Raw genomic sequence first — 21,789 nt, 5'->3', positions numbered from 1 at the left:
ATGGTCAGAAGCAAACTTAAAATTCCCAGTGGCTAACAATAACAAAGATTATTTCTTCCTTACTACATGCACCACCAGTGTGCAAAGGGCTTTATTCACTGAGATTACCTGGGGACTTCAGCCAATGGAAACAGGAAAGAAAGGAGTCAAAAGTAACCACAGTGGTTTGGGTCTGACTTCTGGTGAATTGCTGTTGACATTTACTTACATGGAGAACAAAAAGCTGATGGCAGGAGATGGAGTTCAGTTGTAGACAGTTATGGACGAAGGGCCCACCAGACATTAAAGTGGCCATCCAGTCCTAAGTACTCAGATCTGTTACTAAGGCTCAAAGGCCATTGCCAGGCATCAAAGAACATGTCTTGCTATGTTCCATAAGCTTCATTTATGAAATGAAGACCCTGAGTGAGGTCTGGTCGGCCATAGTTTGCAAGCCCATAAGGCAGACCAGAGGCGGAGACTGGCCCAGCCCTGTAAACTGAGTCTTTACACACCGATGGAATCTAAACCTCCAACTATCTGAGATCACCAAAGGAAGTGACTGTCCCCACCCTGCTTACCCCACCCAAGTGCAAATAATGGCTGGATTCTCTAAGGTCTCTGAGCCTCTGCCGCACAAGTGAAGACATTACAGGTCAGAAGCAGAGGAGTCACAACTATGACCCACAGGGCGGCTGCCCCCTCTGAAATCCACAGTTGCTCAAGGGCAGATGCAGAGCTGGGTGTGATGGCGCACGCCTTTAATCCCAGCAGTTGGGAGGCACAGGTAGGAGGATCGCCGTGAGTTCGAGGCCACCCTGAGACTCCATAATGAATTCTAGGTCAGCCTGGGCTAGAGTGAGACCCTACCTCAAAAAAAAAAAAAAAAAAAGACAGATGCAGTGAAACCCCTGCATTTATTCACATGAACCTCAAGCACAGTGAGCAGCCTCTCTTCCTCTCTTCCCAGGCCCACATCTCCTCAGTCTGATGAGAACACAAGACAGCAGGCGCATGTGTGTCACACTGCAAACTGATTCAACCAACCACCATCTGCAGAGCCTGACAATAAGTCACCTGCAGCCACATGAAGAGCTATACAACCAGACCAACTCACCTGGCTTGACATAATTAAATATGTTCTTACCTTTTCAAATCTTTCATTGTCTATGAGCTAGCAAGAGAATAACACTAAAGCCAGGAGCTGAAAGAAAGTAGGGAACAGAAAAATAACTAGGCCTGAAAGCAGGCTTATTACCTAGACAAATGTCAATCAGATTGATTGGAGGCAGGAATCAGCAAACTTTCATCATACTAAGACCCATGGCTATTCCTTCCACAGTATCAGCCCTGACAGCTCAACTCTGCAGCAGCAGCTCTGAAGCCCACCAACAACACTGGAAAGGCCAGCATTGCTGTATACCCCTCACAGAATGAACGTGCTCAGTCAGATCTGTTCTCTAGACCAGAGTTTTCCAACCTCTAAGTAAACATGGGTTTTCCTGACGTAACTAGGACCCCGCTCATTTTACCAAGATGAACAACCAATGACCGAAGTCTACCACCTCATTATAATATAATAAGGGTAAATTAATCTTCTGCCCACCTAGAACCTTGCAAGACCACAAAGAAATAGCTTATCTGAAACTCAAGCACAAAGTTTGGGGGCCTAACACCTCCAAATACTAGCACACAACTTTCAGGCAGGTTTACAGCCTGATTTTACACTACATGGCAGCTAAAATAATTTCAATGACTTCAAGATAGCAAATGCCTAGATTAATAAAATACAAACCCATTCTCAAAGAACCTATCTTTGGTCAGACTTTAAAAAAATTACAAGACCCTAATGAGGGTGAAAAGGCTCAAAATGAGGTCAGGGGAAGAGATTGAGTAAAGGAAAGGTGGAGGGAAGGCTAATCAAAATCTAAGAGGATATAAATAAATCATATACAATCCTACGTTTTTGGACAATGGAACAATCAGGAGCTGTAAATTGTTGCTAGAAAATTTTCAGGGTCAGAGATGGAATACCTTAGTTGTTGGCCAAGGAGGTCCCTGATGCCCCTAAAACATTATAGGCCATTGTGGAGGCCCTTGGTTTCCCACCACAAATAGATGCTGAAGACTCCATGTACTTGGGCTGCAAGGCCACTGAGAAATCCTACTGGAACTGAGCTGAGAACCATCTCCATGTAGACCAGCTGACAGAAAGCTGGAAGAAGCCATTCTGCATGTAGTTCAATGGGAGAAAGAGAAATCACCAGTGAAGATACTCAACAGTGGACACTGCAAGCTTTATATTTGGCCAGCCAGGCCAAATGAGCCAATGGGTGCAATAGTGGCACGTCTGTTATGGGAGAAACCAACTGCCCTCTAACTAGACCGGAGGCCCACTCCATGGGAGGGAATATATCCCTGATACTGAAAGCTTAAAACAGAAGTAGGTATGAGCCCTAGGGGTGTAACAACTGCTGTTGTCTGGCCAAATGTATATACTATGCTTATCAAACTGCCCAGTAAGCACTTCTGTTAATGTTCACACCCTTATATTAGTGCTACTCTCACTTTTGGTAGAGAATCTTTTAGTTTCAAATGGCAGTGACCTTGGGACGACTCAGAAGATATCATGGTGATGGAAAGAAATGACCGCAGTGCTCAGTACTGCAATATCTCTAACACACCTTCCAAGGCTCAGGGTCTAAAGAGGTGGCAGAAAGAATGTAAGAGCCAAAGGAAGGGCAGGACTCCACACAACATGCTCCCTCCAGAGACAAAATGGCCTGGATATCCATGGTCTCACAGTGCCTGAAACTACCTGCACAAGACCATCATAAGAAAGGAAAAGATCATGACATCAAAATAAATGAGAGACTGATTGAGATGGGGAGGGGGTATGATGGAAAATGGAGTTTCAAAGGCGACAGTGGTGGGGGAGGGTATTACCATGGGGTATATTTTATAATCATGGAAGTTGTTAATAAAAATTTGGAAGAAAAAAATTTTTTTTAATGGAAGAAAAAAAAAAAAACAGGGGTAGTCATGGAGCACTAGGGGTGTAACATCTGCTGTTGTCTGGCCAAATGTATATACTATGCTTATCAAACTGCCCAGTAAGCACTTCTGTTAATGTTCATACCCTTATATATATTAATGCTACTCTTACTTTTGGTAGAGAATCTTCTCTTTTCAGATGGCAGTGACCTTGGGATGACTCAGAAGGAATCACAGTGATGGAAAGAAATGACCACAGTGCTCAGTACTGCAATATCTCTATCACACCTTCCAAGCTCAGGGTCTAATGCGGAAGAGGGCAGAAAGAATGTAAGAGCCAAAGGAAGGGCAGGAATCCATACAACATGGTTCCCTCCAGACATAAAATAGCCTGTATATCCATGGCCTCACAGTGCCTGACACTACTTGCATAAGACCATCATAAGAGAGAAAAAGATCATGACATCAAAATAAATGAGAGACTGATTGAGATGAGGAGGGGGTATGATGGAGAATGGAATTTCAAAGGGGACAGTGGGGGGAGGGAGGGTATTACCATGGGGTAATTTTTATAATCATGGAAGTTGTTAATAAAAATTTAGAAGACAAAAAATAAAATAAAAAAATCACAACATTCAAAGTTCCATTAAAAATGAGTAGCATGAAAAAAAATGAGTAGCATGAAGTTGGGCATGGTGGCACATGCCTTTAATCCCAGCACTAGGGAGGCAAAGGTAGGAGTACTGCTAGTGAGTTCAAGGCCACCCAGAGACTACATAATGAATTCCATGTCAGCCTGGGATAGAATGAGACCCTACCTCCAAAAATAAAGCAAAAAAGAATAGTGGCATGGCATGGAGAGATTACTCAGTAGAAAATGCACTGCCATACAAGTTCAAATCCTCAGAACTCAAAACTGGATGCTGTAGTACTATAGATTTTGCAACCCTAGCATGCATACAGTAAGAAGGGAGACAGAGATGCGAGCAATGCCTAGAAGATCACAGGCCAGCCAGTCTGGCAAATGCTGCCTCAGATAAAGTGAATGGAGAAGACCAGCACCCAAAGTGCCCTCTGATCTTCACATGCTGTGGCATGTGCACTTCTGCATTCCCAAACAGGAACATACATGCACATTATACTAGCAAAAACATACTAGTTAAGTAGTACAACCAGGCATTTCCTATACAACTTTAATGGAAGCACTTGGTAATGGTAGGGAAAAGAGTGGGAAACCAATCTCAGTCACATAGTAATACCCTACTGCTGCTAAAAGAGGCAGCACACAGCTAAAACTCACTAAACACATGCACTAAAAAACAAAGATGTCATGGACAAAGCAAAATTGTAAGTCTGTACAATCAGACTATACACAAAAAAAACAAAAATCAGGTGTAAGAATTACAAGACACAAGCCGGCCATGGTGGTGCAGGCCTTTAATCCCAGCCCCTAGGAGGCAGAGATAGGAGGATCACTGTGAGTTCAAGGCTATCCTGAGACTACATAGTGAATTCTATTCAGCCTGGGATAGAATGAGACCCTACCTCAAAAAACCAAAACTAAGAGGAAAAAAAAAAAAAAAAAAAAAAAATGACAAGACACAAACCTTAAGATGTATACATGTACTTTTTGAGAGATCTGAAAATTGAATGAAGAATGACCAAATTTGAAAATGAACAAGAGCTATCCCAGAAATAAAGACATGATAACAAATGTTAAAGCTTCATCAACTTTCTCAGCAGATGAGAGGCAGCGAAGAGAGGACCTGTGAAGTGAGAGTGAAAAGCCACCATCTAAAACGAGCCTAAGAAGACAGAAGGAAAATACAGAAAAGCAGTTGAGAGATGCACAAAGCAGGGCTGGGGAGATAGCTTAGTGGAATATCACCTGCCTAGCATGCATGAGGTCCTAGGTTTGATCCCCAGTACCACAAGACAAAAAAAAAAAAAAAAAAAAAAAATAACTAAAGACATACAGAAAGCCAAGGAAGAAGCCATTACATCTTTGTTAGTAGTCATCCATAAGGAGAATGAGTGGGATAGAGGCAATATGTGAAGAGATTCCAGGCCTGAAGAGATGGCTTAGCAGTTAAGGTGTTTGCCTTCAAAGCCAAAGAACCCAGGTCCAATTCCCTAGGACCCATATTAACCAGATGTACAAGAGGCACACATGTCTGGAGTTCTTTTCCAGTGGCTAGAGGTCCTGGCATACCCATTCTCTCACTCTGTCTTCCTCTTTTGCTGTCAAATAAATAAATAAATAAAAATATTAAAGAGATCCCATGTAAAGCTTTGCTAGAATTCATATAAAGCATTTGTCTAGGGACTCAAGAGACCTAATGAGAACGAAAGGATAAATAAAAGGCACTACAGACCAGGACACAGCAAAGGGAGGCTGAAGAACAACACTGAAGAGCAATTTTGAAAACTGCCAGAGGAAAGAGAAAACTTGTTTAAGAAATATCATTCTCATAGATGATGTCAGACAAGCAGTTAATAAAAGGCTTGACAATGGAATGGGACTAATATAATGCACTGTGAGAAAATAACTGTCTATTAACAGTTCCTAAAATCTGCCAGAAATGATAATGAAATGAAGGCATTTTTCCAACAAAAACTGACCATGCAACCAGCAGAAAAAGACCATGCATGGGGGGAAGTGGTCCTCAAGTGTAGGTCTGAGCTGAAAGAAGGGATGGAGGGTGAGAAAGTGGTGCACAGGTGAATTTAAAAAGCACAAAGCAGGACTGAAGAGATAGCTTAGTGGTTAAAGCACCTGCTTGCAAAGACTAAGAACCCATGCACAACTCTCCAGATCCCACATAAGCCAGACGCACAAGGTGACACAAGCATGCGAGGTCACACAAGGTGGCACACAAGTTCAATTATAGTGGCTGGAGGCCCTGGTATGCCAATTATTTCTCTCTCTCTCTCTTGCATAGGAAAAAGAAGCACAAAGTAATGGGTCTCTTACACACTCTGTCCTCTCTTAGGCACTTTCTATACACAAATATCTTTATGTAAAATTAAAATACCAAGTAAAAGCAACATTTAAGTTGAGAAGGGATGCTAGAAATAGAATTGAAGTACTGTAATATCCTAGACTTTTCCAAAAGGAGAAAAAAATGTATGAATTATAATCAGAGGAAGCTAGTCATGTGACCTTATCATTTTTAGTGTGACCTTCAAAGAACAAACACAAACTGTACAAATTTCTAAGCTAAAAGGATCAACCAAGTCAACAGAAAGAAAACAAACAGCATACAATAACACAGTATAAATAAGAATATACTGCCAATTACAATAAATGTAAACTGGGGCTGGAGAGATGGTTTAGCGGTTAAGCGCTTGCCTGTGAAGCCTAAGGACCCCGGTTCAAGGCTCGGTTCCCCAGGTCCCATGTTAGCCAGATGCACAAGGGGGCGCACACATCTGGAGTTCGTTTGCAGAGGCTGGAAGCCCTGGCGCACCCATTTTCTCTCTCTCCCTCTATCTGTCTTTCTCTCTGTGTCTGTCGCTCTCAAATAAATAAATAAATAATTTTTAAAAAAAATGAAATAAATGTAAACTGATTAAGTACTCCAGTTAAAAGACAGATATTGGGGGCTGGAGAGATGACTTAATGGTTAAAGCACTTGCCTGCAAAACCCAAGGACCCAGGTTTGATTCCCCAGGACCCACATAAAGTCAGATGCACAAGGGGGCACAAGTATCTGGAGTTCATTTGCAATGGCTAGAGGTCCTGATGTGCCCATTCTCTCTTTCACTACTTCCCTCCCCCCTCTCAAATAAATAAAATAAAATAGTAAAAAAAAAAAAAATAGACAGGGCTGGAGAGGTGGCTTAGTGGTTAAGCACTTGCCTGTGAAGCCTAAAGACCCTGGTTTGAGGCTCGATCCCCCAGGACCCATGTTAACCAGATGCACAAGGGGGTACACGCATCTGGAGTTCATTTGCAATGGTTGGAGGCCCTGATGCACCCATTCTTTCTCTCTGTCTCTCTCTCTCTCTCTCTCTCTCTCCCTCTCTCTCTCTGTCTCTCTCTCTCTCTCTCCATCTGCCTCTTTCTCTATCACTCTCAAATAAAGGAAGGAAGGAAGGAAGGAAGGAAGGAAGGAAGGAAGGAAGGAAGGAAGGAAGGAAGGAAGGAAGACAGGGCTAGAGAAATGGCTTAGTGATTAAGGCATTTGCCTGAAAAGCCAAAGGATCCTGGTTTGACTCTCCAGGACCCACATAAGCCAGATGCACAAGGGGGCATATGCATCCGGAGTTCATTTGCAGTGGGACATTGTGGAAGTTGCTGGCAGAGCAGCTGGCGAGGAGAACACTCAGGCGCCAGAGGCCAAGGCTGGAGTAGGAAAATCACTGCCGAGTCATGGCCCGTGTCTGAGGACCCTGAGGACAACAAGGGTGGACAGGTGGCTTCATCATGGGTGGGTTGTTCTCAAGTATGATTTCCAGTCTCTTTGGACCCAGGAAAATGAGGATTTTATTTTGGGATTAGATGGTGCAGGAAAAAACACAATTTTGTGCAGATTATGGGTTGAAGAAGTTGTGACGACTATTCCTACTATTGGATTCAATGTAGAGACAGTGACAAAACCTTAAATTTCAAGTTTGGGACTTAGGAGGACAGACGAGTATCAGACCTGGAGTAGTTACTATTCGAACACAGACACAGTCACTGATGTAGTGGGCAGTTGTGACAGAGACCCAATCAACATTGCCAAAGCAGAGTTAGTTGCCATGTTGGAGGAAGAAGAGCTGAGACAAGCCATCCTAGCGGTGTCTGCAAATAAGCAGGACAAGGAGCAAGCTATGGACTCCCTCAGAAATGGAAATGCTAGTCGGGTGTAGTGGCACACTCCTGTAATCCCAGCACTTCGAGGCTACACTGAGACTGCACAGTGAATTCTAGGTCAGTCTGGGCTAGAGTAAGACCTTACCTCAAAAAAAAAAAAAAAAAGGAAAGAAAGAAAGAAGAAATGGCAAATGCACTTGGTTTACCTGCCGTGAAGGACAGAAAATGGCAAATATTTAAAACATCAGTAAACACTGGCACTGGCCTTAATGAGGCCATGGAATGGTCAGCTAAAACACTGAAAAGCAGACAGTAGTTTCACACCATCACTTCAGCTCCTGAAAGAAAAGCGACGTCACATATTCCTTTGGAAAGAGATAGGCATGCTACACATGACATGTTAGAACTGTGTGACTGCACAGACAGAACTGCCTTCAACGTTTGTAATAAACAAGTTGTTGGTTAGAAGAGCAAACTGACTGAATCCACCAAATATTCTATGTCATGTAAAATATGTCTTCCTTCTTGTGGTAAGGTATGTATTCCATTTGTATAAAATTCTTACTCAAACATAGTTCTATTAAGGAGTACACTCTTCTTACAGGATAAAAACCCTCCTATTTTGAAAAATAAAAATGATACATATTGCCACAAGCTATATTTTTTTAATTGGGATCATGTTTCAAAGATATCTCTAAAATAATGATACAAAAATCACTAATCAAAAGTTGATTTAAGCCGGGTGTGGTGGCACACACCTTTAAGCCCAGCACATGGGAGGCAGAGGTATGAGGATCACCACGAGTTTGAGGCCACCCTGAGACCATGTAGTGAATTCCAGGTCAGCCTGGAGTTAAAGTGAGACCATACCTCAAAAAAAAAAGTTGATTTATTAATAGCACAAGCAATTTTCATGGTAAGCATTCTAGAAATAAAGCTTAAAGATAAAAGCACAATCCAACAAGATGTATTAGCTCTAATCTTTGCAAGTATCTAATTAACAAATCCTCAAACTCATAAACCAAAAGTTACCAAAATTACAAAGAAATATACAAACTAGAACTCATAGTGAGAATTAAATGGCCTCTTTCAATACTTGAGATGAAGTATATAAAAGAATAACAGTGAGAACCAGGCATGGCGGCACACACCTATAATTCCCACACTCACAAGTCTGAGGTGGGAAAGGGTAAGTTCAAGATCAGCATTGGCTACATAGCATGTTTCAGGCCAACCTGAGCTATACAGAGAGACCTTTTCGAAAATCAATTAATGAAGATAAAACACCTGGGTAACATAATCAACATAGACGGCCCATGGCACAGAGAATCTGTTCAATATCTACAGAACACACAGTATGTTCAAGCATGAGGAAAAGTCATAGTCAATACTACAGCAGGAGCACACACTTTAATCCTAGCACTTCCAAGGCAGAGGTAGGAGGATCTCCCTGGGTTTGAGGCCAGCCTGAGACAACATACTGAATTTTAGGTCAGCCTGGACTAGAGTGAGACCCTTCCTAGCACAGAAATAATAATAAAATAATAATAATAATATAAAAATAGTCCATAAAGCAAAAGTGAGACCATCATATATTTTCTGACTCCCCTTCTGTTACATTAGGAAGAAAAATCAGTAACAAATTCTAGTTGTCTGGAAACTCAGAATAAATCTTAACAGTTATTGGTAAGAAAAAATAAAATAACTTAAGGGTTATCTAAAATGTGCATTAAAAAAAAAATCCACTGGGGAACACATCCCTTTAAAAAGCTCAATGAGGGCTGAAGAGATGGCTTAGTGGTTAAGCGCTTGCCTGTAAAGCCTAAGGACCCCAGTTGGAGGCTCGATTCCTCAGGACCCACGTTAGCCAGATGCACAAGGGGGCGCATGCGTCTGGAATTCGTTTGCAGTGGCTGGAAGACCTGGCGCGCCCATTTTCTCTCTCTCTCTCTCTCTCTCTGTCGCTCTCAAATAAATAAACAAAAATTTTTTTAAAAAGGGCTGGAGAGATGGCTTAGCGGTTAAGCGCTTGCCTGTGAAGCCTAAGGACCCCGGTTCGAGGCTTGGTTCCCCAGGTCCCACGTTAGCCAGATGCACAAGGGGGCGCACCGTTTGCAGTGGCTGGAAGCCCTGGCGTGCCCATTCTCTCTCTCCCTCTATCTGTCTTTCTCTCTGTGTCTGTCGCTCTCAAATAAATAATAAAAATAAAAATTAAAAAAAAATTAAAAAAAAAAAAAAGCTCAATGAAATCAACCAAAAGAAGAAGGACAAAAATAGTAACCAAAGAAAACAATGAGACAAAAAGCAAACAAACAAAGGATGAAAAATATCAGTGTCAAAATTTAGTTCTGGGCTAGGGAAATGGCTCAGTGGATAAATCTCATCAGTTCAACCAAGCTACCCAACCAGCAAAGCCCAAGGTATCCTCCTGTCTCCATCTCCCCAGCAATGGGAGTTCAAGCATGTGTCACTACATCTAACATCATGCATGGGTTCTGGGGATACAAACTCGGGTTCTAATAATTGCACAGGAAGCTCTTCACCTGCTGAGCCATCTCCCCAGCCCATTCAAAACATTTTAAGCGAGAGGTAGTGGCACACACCTTTAACCCCAGCACTGCAGAAGCAGAGATAGGAGGATCACTATGAGTTCAGGGCCAGTCTGGGTTACAGTGAGACCCTACCTAAAAAAAAACACCTTTTAATGTCTCTGAAACAGGAATCTTAATCTATGGCATCGTATAATTATCACTGGCCACTTTAAAAAAAATTCCTAACAGAGATATACTTTACATTAATAACATTTTAAATTTGGAAAAATATAGTAGGATACTGGTAAAGTAAAACTTAAATACAATTAAAAATAATAATTCATAATGAATCCAGGCTTGTCACAAGAATGCAAGGCTAGCTTAAAACATTGCAGTATCAGTTGATGTACTTAATACTGCTTGTGCCTTTCACCTAATAAAAAAAAAAAAAAAAAAAAAACTGGATATCTCAAAAGAAACAGAAAACCTTGTAATAAAATTCAACCACCACTTATTTTAATAAAAACATGGCATGCATGCTAGAAACAGAAAGGAACTGCTGTCATAGTTTATTTGAAGCCATGGCGGGAGAATGCACAGCCACCCATGCATCCTTCCTCTGTCAGGGAAGGTCTTCCTCTTCAACTGAGCATGCAGCTTCAGGAGGGATTCACACGGAGCAACGCTAGATTAGCCAACTCAACCTTGCCAATCAAAGGATAACAGATATCACGACCAGCTCACCCTCACATCAAGATGGAACCTGATACAGGGTGCCCACAAAATTCCTATGTATAACGAAAGCATTTAGAAAGGGATTTAGAAGAAACAAAGATGCTCGTTATGACCATTTCAATTCAACACCGTATTCCAAGTTCACACTAGTACTTTATGGCAGGAGAAGGAAATAAAAGGACTTAGGATAATCGAGGAAGAACAAAGGTGTGATTATTCACAAATGATACCGCTATCTCAATATAAATAATCTAGGAGACTTTCCCTACCAAATATCAAGATTTCTTATAAAACTAAATACTTAAGGAAATGTGGTATTAGTGCAGAGGAATGGCTCAGTGGGTGACAGAGCTAGGCAAACATGACGACCTGAGCTCAACGCCCAACACCTACATAAAAAGCCAGGTATGGCCACACGAGCTCGAACTCCAGTGCTAAGGGAAGTGGAGACAGGAAATCACTGGGGCTTCCTGTTCGGCCAGTTTAACCAAAAGATGGCACAAGTTCCAGGTTCAAAAAGACGTTTGAAAGAGAAATAGAAAAAAAGCTACTTTCTTTTAGAAATTGAGGCCCAGAGAGCACCACACATGCCAACCCTCCTTGACATGAATGGAACTATGTCTGATCAAGATTCATCTACAGGGCTGAAGAGATGGCTTAGAGGTTAAGCGCTTGCCTGTGAAGTCTAAGGACACCAGTTGGAGATTCTATGCCCCAGGACCCACGTAAGCCAGATGCACAAGGTAGTGCACGCATCTGGAGTTCGTTTGCAATGGCTGGAGGCTCTGGCGCGTCCTCTCTCTCTCTCTCTCCCTCTCTCTCTCTCTCTCCCCCCCTCTCTCTCTCCCCCTCTGTCTGTCTGTTGCTCTCAAATAAACAAACAAACAAAAAAATGCTGCCAGATGTGGTGGTGCAAAAAAAGAAAAAGAGATTCATCTACAACCAGCTACAGTGGCCCCTGCTGCCCACAGTCTAGCATACTACATAGGTGGGCTGGCTCTGGGGTCCACCCTTCAAATCTACAAACCAATTTGGTCTTCCCCTTGAGTACCAGCATCTGACCAAACAGTACATACTAAAAAAGCTATGGACTCTTCCTAGTGCCCTCTCTGGAAATCTCATCTCTACTTGGATACACATGAGTGTCTTTGTGGTGGTGGTTTGAATAGAATAGATGGCCCCCAATATATTCAGTTTTTGTTTGTAGTTTGCATCTGTAGCCACCTAGCTGGAGGCAGTATCACTGTGTGGATCTTAAGGTGTGGTGGTGGGTTTCAGATTTCAATCTAAAGATATGCAAAGTGTGCCTAGCAGGAGTTCCTGAAGTGTGCTGTGTGGCTTTTTGCTTTTGGCTTGTATTTCTCTCCCTCTCTCCCCCTCCCTCCCCGTCTCCCTCCCTCCCTCCTTCCCCCTCTCTCTCCCCCTCCCCTCCCTCCCCCTCCCTCCCTCCCTCCCCTCCCTCCCTCTCTCTCTCTCTCTCTCTCTCTCTCTCTCTCTCTGCTTGGTCCTGTGAAGGCAGGCCAGCTTCTTCTGCCATTTATGGAACTTCCCCTGGATCTGTAAGCTTCAATAAATATCCCTTCCTCCATAACTGTGCCTGGTCTGGAAGTTCATCTCAGCGAACCTGAATCTGTCGGCTACAGTCTTTCAAGGTATGGGGGGGATAGAATACTGCTTTTTGGTCTGGATGGTTTTCTCTGCTTGCCTCTGCTTTATAGTTTGGGATAACTTCTCACTTTCATTACATGTATGATTTTCCTCTGGTCGCTAAGTCTACCACACACATATTTTCCTTACACTCTTCTACCATATGGGTGCTTTCTCTAACTCTAGGCATGTTATCTGTATAACTGCTCTAAACTCGGGGTAACCAATGATATAACATTCTTTACTATTCATTTCCTATCTGAATATTTTCTCTTTGCTGTTCTTCCTCACCACCATTTGCCTTTTCAACTCTCTTCCATGGGGAAACAAAGGGTAGATCCCATGAGTGAGTATTCCTTCTAAATCTCCCTACATAAGCACCTAGGTTCTCTCTTCCATGTGTTTACTCCCTAAAATCCTCAATTTCTCCCTTAAAAGGATCTCACGGACTATGCTATGTTTTCCACATGATTGTGTGTTTCCTGCTTCCCATGTGCTTATGACTCTGCTGTAGCGTTCTTCCTAAATCTCAATTTCCTTTAAACCCAGAAATTATGATTTCTCCATAAATAAGCTTAATAATTCATAATTTGGGCTGGAGAGATGGCTTAGCAGTTAAGCGCTTTCCTGTGAAGCCTAAGGACCCCGGTTCGAGGCTCGGTTCCCCAGGTCCCATGTTAGCCAGATGCACAAGGGGGCGCACGCGTCTGGAGTTCGTTTGCAGTGGCTGGAGGCCGTGACGCACCCATTCTCTCTCTCTCCCTCTATCTGCCTCTTTCTCTCTCTGTCTGTTGCTCTCAAATAAAAATAAACAAAAAAACTTTATAAAAAAATAATAATTCATAATTTATCCTTCTTGAGTTTATTTTATTAATTCTTTGTTAAAAATAGAACAGGACCCAAAATTGGAGTTCATAAACTTGGAACCCCATCTTGAACCCCAAAATCACGCATCACTTTGATTAAAGAGTGACAAAATAGGACACTCAATAGCCCTTTCTAGCCTCTGTACATGTGTGCATGGGGTACGTACATCTGTACATATATAAGCAAAAAACACATATACCTCAAAAATAAAAAGAAAATGTGATAAGAGTAGAAAGACCAAGTAACTACAGCAAAGGAACTAGATAATAATACAGAAACAGACTCGTGTGAAGATGGGCATCTCACGTGGAGAAAATGAGTCAAGTGGTATCACTGCTACTCAAGCTAGCATCACCCTGATACCAAAACCAGTCAAAGACTGAACAAAACAAGAAAACTACAGACCAATATCCCTCATGAACATAGATGCAAAAATTCTCAACAACAAAGGGGAAAGTTGGGGGGGGGAGGGAATTACCATGGGATTTTTTTTTATAATCATGGAAAAGGCTAATAAAAATAAAAATAAATAAAATTTTAAAAAATTCTCAACAAAATATTGGCAAACAGAAAACAAGAATATATCAGAATGATTATTCACCCTGACCAAGTAGGCTTTATCCCAGAGACGCAGGGATGGTTCAACATAAGTAAATGGATAAATGTGATACACTATATAAACGGACTGAAGGACAAAAATCACATGATTATCTCAGTAGATGCATAAAAGGCATTTGACAAAATCCAATATCCCTCCACGGTAAACATCTTAAAGAAACTGGGAACAGAAGGAACATATCTCAATAAAGGCTATTTATGACAAACCTACAGCCAACATGTTACTAAATGGGGAAAAACTTGAAGCTTTTCCACTAAATCCAGGAATAAGACAAGAGTGTCCACTGTCCTCACTTTTAATTAATATAATACTGGAAGTTTTAGCTATAGCAATCAGGCAAGAGACACTCCTAAAAGGGATACAAATTGGAAAGGAAGAGATCAAATTATCATAATTTGCAGATGGTATGATTCTATACATAAAGGACCCTAAAGACTGCCAGCAAACTGTTAGAGATGATAAACACTTTTAGCAACATAGCAGGATACAAAATAAACACACAGAAATCAGTAGCTTTCCTATATACTAACAACAAACATGCAGGAGATGAAATCAAGAAATCACTCCCATTCACAAGTGCCTCAAAAAATAATAATAATAATAAAATAAAGTACCATGGAATAAACCTAACCAAGGAAGTGAAAGACCTCTACAATGAGAAATTTCTCAAGACACAAGGATTAAATGAAAGACATCCCATGTTCTTGGATTGGAAGAGTCATTATTGTGATAATGTCAATCTTCCCAAAAGCAATCTACACATTTAATGTAATCCCCATTAAAATTCCAATGGCATTCTTCACAGAAACAGAAAAAACAATACTAAAATTCGTTTGAAAGGACACACACACACACACACACACACACAACCTCAAATAGGCAAAACAATTTTGAACTACAAAAATAAGGCTGGTGGTATCACCATACCTGATTTTAAGCTATATTACAAAGCCACAGTAACAAAAACAAACACAAAGATCAATGGAACAGAACAGAGGAGCCAGATGTTAATATGAGCAGCTACAGCCATCTGATTTTTGACAAAAATATTTATTGGAGAAAAGACAGCCAAGTGATGCTGGGAAAACTGGATATCAATATGTAGAAAGATAATACATCTTTGTCTTTTCCATGCATAAGAATCAAGTTCACTCAGGCAATAATACCACAGATTAATCACTGGGACCTCATGAAATTACAAAGATTTTGCACTGCAAAGGACACAGTGAAAAAAGCAAAGAGGCAACCTACAGAATGGGAAAAAATCTTCGCCAGCTATATATCTGGTAGAGGATTAATATCTAGGATATACAAAGAACTCAAAAAGTTAAATAATAAGGACTCAAACAAGCCAATCAAAAAATGGGCTATGGAGCTAAATAGAGAGTTCTCAAAGGAAGAAATACAAATGGCATATAAGCATCTAAAAAAATGTTCTACGTCACTAGTCATCAGGGAAATGCAGATTAAAACCACAGTGAGATTCCATCTCACCTCTGTCAGATTGGCCACCATCATGAAAACAAATGATCATAAATGTTGGTGGGGATATGAAAAAAGAGGAACCCTTCTACACTGTTGGTGGGAATGCAATCTGGTCCAGCCATTGTGGAAATCAGTGTGAAGGTTCCTAAAACAGCTAAAGATTGATCTACCATATGAGCCAGCTATAGCACTCCTAGGCATATATCCTAAGGACTCATCTCATTTCCTTAGAAGTACGTGCTCAACCATGTTTATTACTGCTCAATTTATAATAGCTGGGAAATGCAACCAGCCTAGATGTCCCTCAACTGATGAGTGGATAGTGAAGATGTGGCACATTTATACAATGGAGTTCTACTCAGCGGTAAAGAAAAATGAAGTTACAAAATTTGCAGAAAAATGGATGGATATGGAAAGGATTACACTAAGTGAGGTAACCCAGGCCCAGAAAGCCAAGCGCCACATGTTCTCTCTCATATGTGGATCCTAGCTACAGATGATTGGGCTTCTGCGTGAGAAGGAAAATACTTAGTAGCAGAGGCCAGTAAGTTAAAAAGGAGATATAAAGGGAAGAGAAAGAAAGGGAGGAGGGTACTTAATAGATTGGTATTATATATATGTAAGCACAATGATTGAGAAGGGGAGGTAATATGATGGAGAATGGAATTTCAAAGGGGAAAGTGTGGTGGGGGAGGGAGGGTATTACCATGGGTTTTTTTTATAATCATGGAAAATGTTAATAAAAATTAAATTAAAAAAAGAATCGAAGACTTCCGGTTAAGATGGCGGCGTAGGTACCATGCCAAAGCAGTCTGGGGTGGTGGGGGGAGAGACCAAAAAAAGAATCAAGTTCAAATGAACTAGGGACTTTAATATCAGACCTGAAACTCTGAAATTGCTAGAAGAAAAGGTAGGGGAAACCCTTCAACATATTGGCATAGGCAATGACTTTCTGAATCAAACTCCAATTGCTCAGGAAATAAACACCACTCATCAACCACTGGGATCTCATGAAATTACAAAGGTTTTGTACAGCAAAGAACACTGTGAATAGAGCAAAGAGACAACCTACAGGATGGGAGTAAATCTTTTCCAGCTACTCATCTGACAGAGGATTAATATCCAGAATATACAAAGAACTCAAAAAACAAAACAATAAGAAATCAAACAACCCAATTAAAAAATGGGCTATGGAGCCGGGTGTGGTGGCACACGCCTTTAATCCCAGCACTTGGGAGGCAGAAGTAGGATGATTGCCGTGAGTTCGAGGCCAGCCTGAGATGACAGTGAATTCCAGGTCAGCCTGGACCAGAGTGAGACCCTACCTTGAAAAAAAAAGGGCTATGGAACTAAATAGAGAGTTCTCATGTTCTCATCAGAAGAAATACAGATGGCATATAAACATCCAAAAAAGTGTTCTACATCATTAGCCATCAGAGAAATGCAAAACAAAACTACTCTGAGATTCCATTTCTCTCCTGTCAGAATGGCTACCATCAAGAAAACAAATGACAATAAATGTTGGCAAGGATGTGGAAAAAGAGGAACCTTTCTACACTGTTGGTGGGAATGTAATTTGATATAGCCATTATGGAAATCAGTGTGGAGGTTCCTGAGACAGGTAAAAATTATTTACCTTATGACCCAGCTATAGCAATCCTAGGCATATATCCCAAGGACTCTTCTCACTACCTTAGAGGTCCTGCTCAACCATGTTTATTACTGCTCTATACACAATGGCTAGGAAATGGAACAAGCCTAGATGTCCCTCAACAGATGAATGGATAGTAAAGATCTGGTACACCAAAAAAAAAAAAAAAAGTGGTACATCTACACAATGGAGTTCTACTCAGTGGTAAAGAAAAATGAAATTATAAAATTGGCTGGGAAATGAATGGATCTGGAAAGGATTATACTAAGTGAGGTAACACAGGCCCAGAAAGCCCAACATTGCATGTTCTCTCTTAAATATGGATCCTCAATATAAATGTTTAGATTTGTGTGTGAGCTGGAACCAAAAAATCGGTAGCAAAGGCCAGTAAGCTGGAAAAAAGCTATGAGGGAGGAGAGGGGAGGACTTTAGGGGATGGTTTTGTATATATGTAAGTAGAATAGCAGCTTACAGAGAATGGAATGGCCTAAGTGAGGCCAGGGGAAGAGAATGAGTAAGAGAATGGTGGGGAGGAGGGTCATTCAAAATTCAAGATATTCTGAATAAGACATATGAAAGCCTACTTCTTTGGGTAACAGCACAACCAAAAGCTATGGATTTCTACTAGAAAATTTTCAGTGCCAGGGATGGGATAACTACCAGTGAGTTGTTGGCCAGGGAGGTCCCTGCTGTCTCCAAAACATTACAGGTTTCCCAGGAGTAACAGATGGTAAGACCCTATTGCTGAAAATTTCACATGCATTGGCAGCAAGATCACTGAGAAACCAAGCTGGGGCTAAGCTGAAAACCTTCTCCCTGCAGGTTTCCAACTATAAACTGGAAAAAGCTGTACTGCATGCAGCCCTATGGGTGACAGAAGTCATCAACAGTGAAAACAGTGGACACTGGAAGCCTCAAGTTTGGCAAGGCAGGACAAATGACTGAATGAGTACAATAGTGGCATGTCTGCTCTGGGGAAACCAATAGTGGCATGTCTGCTCTGGGGAAACCAACTGCTCTCTAATTGTACTGGAGGCCCACTCTATGGGAGGGAATACATGCCTGGTACTGAAAACCTAATCAAAAGCCTGTGGCAGGGGAGGTCATGAGCCTTAGGGGTATAAAGACTGCTCTTGTTTGGCTAAATGCATATATTATGCTCACTAAACTGCCCAGAAAGCACTATACTCAATGTTCATTCATATTCATATATTAATTCTACTCTCACTCCTGGTTAGAAAAGTTTCTCTTTTCAGATGGTGATGACCACTGGGATGACCCAAAAGGCAACAGAGTGCTGAGAAGAAGGGATGGAGGAAAGTCTAGTACTGAAATATCACACCCTCCAAGACCCAGGGTCCATTGCAGAAGAGGTGGAGGAAAGAATGTAAGAGTCAAAAGAAGGGCACCACTCCTTACAATGCAACTGCCCAGACAGAAATTGGCCTTGATATCCATGACCTTGCAGTGTCTAGCAATACAAGACCCTCATAATAGGAGGAAAAAATGATGACATCAAAATAAAAGAAAGACTAACAGAGAAAGGGAGAGGATATGATGTAGAGCAGAGTTGTGAAGGGGAAAATGGGGGAGGGGAGGGAAATATCATGGTTAACTGTCTGTAAATATAAAAGTTGTCAATAAAAAAAATTAAAAGAAAAAAAAAAAAACAAGAGGCTGGAGAAAACACTCACAGAGAAAGTACTTGCCTAAAGGCCCTGGGTCAACCCCTGGCTCCACAAAATAACACAAATCCAAATCAAATAAGTAAGAAAACCAAGAGAATTAAAAGCTGGGTCTTCCCATCTCAAGAAACCTAATCTAGAAAATTCATCACAGGGGCTGGAAAGATGGCTTAGCAATTAAGGTGCTTGCTGGCAAAGCCAAAAGACCAAGGTTCAATTCTCCAGGACCCATGTAAGCCGGATGCACATGGTAGCACATGCATCTGGAGTTCATTTGTACACCCATTCTCCCCCCCCCCAAGTAAAAAATAATTAATTATTTTTTTTTAAAAGGGCCGGTCATGGTGGCGCACACCTTTAATCCCAGCACTCGTGAGGCAGAGGTAAGAGGATCGCCATGAATTCGAGGCCACCCTGAGACTCCATAGTGAATTCCAGGAGAGCCTGAGCTAGAGTGAAACCCTACCTCAAAAAACCAAAAAAAAAAAAAAAAGAAAGAAAATTTCTCACAGACAAGCCAGGGATCTGTTTCTCAGGTGATTCTAGATCTTATCAAGCTGACTGTATTACCATCACACTAGTTAAAAAGTCAAAAGTAAAGATATATTTATTATTTTTATTTATTTGACAGCAACAGACAGAGAGAGAAAGAGGCTGATAGAGAGAGAGAATGGACACACCAGGCCTCCAGCTACTGCAAACAAACTCCAGACGCATGCACCCCTTTGTGCATCTGGCTAATGTGGGTCCTGGGAAATGGAGCCTCAAACTGGGGCCCTCAGACTTCACAGGCAAGCAGTTAACCGCTAAGCCATCTCTCCAGCCCAAGAAAGATAAATCTTGCTCCAAGAATAAGACATCTTGACCTTCATCCTGCCTATAAGCCCAATCTTTTAAAACTCCACCCTAAACCTCCAAGGTCGCAAATTTTTCCCTGCTCAGAGGCTTTGCACAAGCTCTTTCTCTGTCGAAAAAAATGATCTCATCCCACCTGTTTTCTAACAAACTCCTATCACCCTCATTTCCACTTAAGTTTGCCTGATTCCCACGTGGAAAATGCCCTCTTTAGAGTACCCATGATACTTAAGGCAAAACTACCGTTCCATGTCTGCTGACGGGGGTGGACAAATCTGCCTATTTGGCACCAGTGAGGTACAAAAAAACAATGTCCAACGTGACTAAAATGTACACTTGCAAGGAAAGAGAAAGGTGACTTGTGAGGGTCTAGAGAAGCAGACAGGACCTGGCATGATGCCAAGCCTGGTGCCAGCTCAGACATTAGCTGAATGAAGTGCAAGCAAGAGGAGAGCCTTGGGCTTGGATCCAGCTGAGACACCTACCAGCTGGCTCACCTCAGATCACGTAACTTTTCTAAACCTCCTTATTAAATAAAAACAGCCACATCTGCCACTTAGACATGCTACAAGAAACTAGACAAGGTTCCAAAGAACCTAAGTCATGGAATGACTGCGGCACCTGCAGTAGGAATTGAACAGACTGGGCTTACGAGGTGGCTCAGGGGTTAAGAGCACTTCCCACACAGGCATGAGGGCCTAAGGAGGCCTGAGATCTCCTGAGGTCAACTCCCAAGCACTCACATAAACAGCTGGCCATGGCCATACCTGCCTGCAATCCCATTCCTATGCAGAACAGAGAGCAGAGAATCATGGAGACTTCTGAAAAGCGGCAAGCTCCAGAATCAGTAAGATTTTGTCTCAAGGAAGAAGTGAATGAGCAGTGAAGACACCCAACTTTCTCCTTGGCCCTCTACACATACGCACAGAGGCATGTACATCTGCAGCACACACTACACCCACTACACACACCCAAAAAAACTGAACAGACTCGAAGTTTGCATCCTTTTAAGAGAATGGTTTGCCATGAAAAGCAAACACCTTTTGTTTGGCACAAAAAGACACACTGAAACAAAAATTTAAAAAGACTGATATTTAATAAGGAAACTCTGTATAAACATAACACCAGCAGTCCAACAGCCAAAGTGAAGAAATATGTACTTAGAAGTCTCCGGGCAAGAGAAGAACAGATGCTAAAAGACAGTAAAAATAGACAGCCCGCACTCTGCTGCTGAGGAGGGGGGCTTATGCATAATACAGAATGGCAGGTTCTGCAGCTGGCACATGAGATCAAATGATTATGGAGATAGGGCATTCATAAAAAGCCAGTAAGAGACATGAATTCCAAGCTTCTCTTTCTAGGTCATGAGTATACAAATGTTTAAGCGAAGCTGATGAGAAAATAGACATCTGCATAGCACTTGGAAAGAATCAGTACACAAACGTTTGATGGATTGGTACAAATAGAATATTATCACCTGAATATTATCAAACCTTGGAAGGGTGGCTGTCTACACAAATTCTTGGCATCTACAGTGATGAGAAACACACCACCTTGTAAAGCAGACCATTCCACTCTCCAACAACTGCAAGAATTAGATTATAAGGAAAAAAGGCAATTCTTCCTATCTATGTCCTCTGGCCCTACCTCTCCCATAGATGGAGCCTAATCTTTTGTCCACATGACAGACCTTCAAATATTTGAAAAGTATTTTAAGTAGTTGATTATGTTTCCATTTTCCAAGACAGTCCTAGTGTATAGCCATTATCCCAGCATAATGATTACCCATTTCCATTTTCAGTCCTAGCACAGAAAAATATATAACCTAGTTATGACACCCACATATATCCATGAAATAGTCTCCTCATCAGACTAAGCATTCACCTTTTCATCAGCCGGTCCTGTGACAGAATCTCTAGTCCCATCACCATCCCCTAAGC

The 21,789-nt window shown here is 41.6% G+C and overlaps 1 protein-coding gene and 1 pseudogene across 2 annotated transcripts in view; one reads left to right on the top strand and one right to left on the bottom strand.

Annotated features, from left to right (window-relative positions):
* The window catches only part of Wwc2 (WW and C2 domain containing 2), a 250,300-nt gene that overhangs the window by 202,615 nt on the left and 25,896 nt on the right, over positions 1-21,789 (bottom strand). The window lies entirely within an intron of this gene.
* LOC101604357 lies at positions 7,403-8,090 on the top strand (annotated as a pseudogene).

Source organism: Jaculus jaculus, chromosome 1, assembly GCF_020740685.1.
Source record: "Jaculus jaculus isolate mJacJac1 chromosome 1, mJacJac1.mat.Y.cur, whole genome shotgun sequence".
NCBI classification, from domain to species: domain Eukaryota; kingdom Metazoa; phylum Chordata; class Mammalia; order Rodentia; family Dipodidae; genus Jaculus; species Jaculus jaculus.
The sequence above is the reverse complement of the archived record's forward strand: the minus strand, read 5'-3'. Positions and strand labels throughout refer to the sequence as shown.